Here is a 2,500-nt window from a genome sequence, read left to right as displayed (position 1 = left end):
CATTAGTTCGCGTCCCTCATTTGCAACGGGGGGCGGTGGGGGCATTGCATCATGTTCGGAATATTCGGGAAAAGAAAGACATCGTATCGTCCTTCACAAATATATGGTGTAAGTTCAGCATGCGTATTTCGATCCTTTGTGACTGATTTTCAGGTGTATACACATACATACACACACAGACAAAGGCACAGACACACACGCACACACACACACACGCACACACACACACACACACACACACACACACACACACACACACACACACACACACACACACACACACACACGTTCTCATTCTGCACAAACACAAACTAATATATAACTAGCTAATAGTGCCTCCAGGTAAAGAGTAACGTCTGTATACACACACACACACACACACAACACACACCCACATCACACACACATAAAATATATATATATATACATATCACATACATGAATATACATATAGATCCATCTATTAATGCAGATATGTGTACATAAATATGCACATGGATATGAGTAGGATGAGTCTACTGGAGCCGGTACTCACGTCCATGCCTCTCAAGCCACGCCTGGTGACCTTGCAACATGTGTTCGCGTCCTCTTGCAACGGGCGGGGCATTGCATCATGTTCGGAATATTCGGGAAAAGAAAGACATCGTATCGTCCTTCACAAATATATGGTGTAAGTTCAGCATGCGTATTTCGATCCTTTGTGACTGATTTTCAGGTGTATACACATACATACACACACAGACAAAGGCACAGACACACACGCACACACACACACACGCACACACACACACACACGCACACACACACACACACACACACACACACACACACACACACACACACACACGTTCTCATTCTGCACAAACACAAACTAATATATAACTAGCTAATAGTGCCTCCAGGTAAAGAGTAACGTCTGTATACACACACACACACACACACACACACACACACACACACACACATATATATATATATATATCTATATATATATATATATAATATATATTATAATAAATAATATATATGTTTATGTATACATATATATAATATATATATATGTATATATATAATATATATAGAGATATAGAGGATATATAATATTTATAATGTGTGAGTGCGTGTTTTGTGTGTGTGTGTGTGTGTAACGTTTTTTCTTACTATAGAGCCAATAATGAATGTTCGCAGTAGTAGAAAAAGAAATACATGTTGCCTATACACAAAAGCTGTATCATACGGAAATCCTGTAAGATAATATATAAATAACAGCAACTGAAAAAACATCCGTATGTGCAACACTTGAATCCGAAGCTCTCGTAATTCTATAAAAGACGAACTTACATGACTATAGGATAAGTCTTTTAAAGATTATATTTCATTCTTATGCGTAATGTGGCGCAAGCTAACGGCCGATCGGAGGCAACAGAACGTCACGTGACATGTTGCATGGCGGAAAAGCTGAGATTCTGAAGTATTTTAGATCTTTAAGAGTGCTCTTGTGTATTCCCTTTAGTGGAGAGACCGCCTTGTTGTGGTAGAGGATCTTGAGCTCCATCCACCCTCAGCTGAGATCGTTCTTGGGCTGGCTCTTCTCTTGGTGAGTGTCCTCCCCGCTGAATGGTTCACTGGGAAGATGTGGTAAATGGTTCTTAGGTGATGGTAGGATATAACCCCCATATTCAACTGGGGGTTCATCTTCCTTTGTGTTTGTCTTGTGTGACATCCCTGTGAGTTGGGAAACGGGAGGCCTAGGCTTCGAGTAATGGCGTATATTTGCGCACCCTGCGGCTAGCAACACGCCTCGTTTGTCCCTCATTCTTGCAAGAAAGACATCCTTATCTAGGTTAAGTCAGGTCGATCGGCTAGTCGCCTTGACTAGGCTGGGTCAGGCTCTCATTGGCGTCGTATAGGCTGTGGCTGTTAGACAGGCGGGGTCTAAAAATTATCTTCCCTTTGCTAGGCTCCACTGTGGGTGGGGGCATGAGAGGATGAATGAAGTGCTCTTTGCATGATAAATAAAACTCTTCAAAAAGGTACCCCATTACAAATGACGGACAAATGATATTACATGGAAATAACCACGACTGTCACCTTGAAATCCCACAGGGTTTCAGATGTCAAAAAGAAAGGCTTGGGCTAGCTTGAGTCGTACAGCTACCTCAAATGGCCTGTAATAGAAATCATCTGAAAATAAAACAGAGGTTCAGGCTAGTCCTCCTAGACCTGTAACTTCCAGATAAATACCCATAAAAGACCCATGCCGACTACAGATTCTGATGGGAAGTCTGGTGTCTCAAGGTACTTGACATGGTTCAAAGTTCCCCCTAAAATTAAGGTCCCCTTCTAACTGGCAAGGGCTCTCGGAACTTAACAGAAGGTCTTGCCATCGATCAAGGCAACCAAAGATGGAGGCGCAATCATTGTCCCCATAAATAGGGGACAATGATAACGCCTGAATGGAAGGAAGGTGAGCATCATGACATTGACTCCTGAGGACTGG

The 2,500-nt window shown here is 42.1% G+C and overlaps 1 long non-coding RNA gene across 1 annotated transcript in view; it reads right to left on the bottom strand.

Moving 5' to 3' along the window:
* The window catches only part of LOC147471547 (uncharacterized), an 8,849-nt gene extending 8,020 nt beyond the window's left edge, over nt 1–829 (bottom strand). Inside the window, exon 1 of the long non-coding RNA XR_015191131.1 lies at nt 536–829. This is a non-coding gene — a long non-coding RNA (uncharacterized LOC147471547). The remainder of the gene's footprint in view (nt 1–535) is intronic.
* Between the last annotated feature and the right edge of the window lie 1,671 nt (nt 830–2,500).

This window comes from Penaeus japonicus, unplaced genomic scaffold, assembly GCF_977035675.1.
Source record: "Penaeus japonicus unplaced genomic scaffold, GWHDUDI00000001_assembly GWHDUDI00000007, whole genome shotgun sequence".
NCBI lineage: Eukaryota > Metazoa > Arthropoda > Malacostraca > Decapoda > Penaeidae > Penaeus > Penaeus japonicus.
The sequence above is the reverse complement of the archived record's forward strand: the minus strand, read 5'-3'. Positions and strand labels throughout refer to the sequence as shown.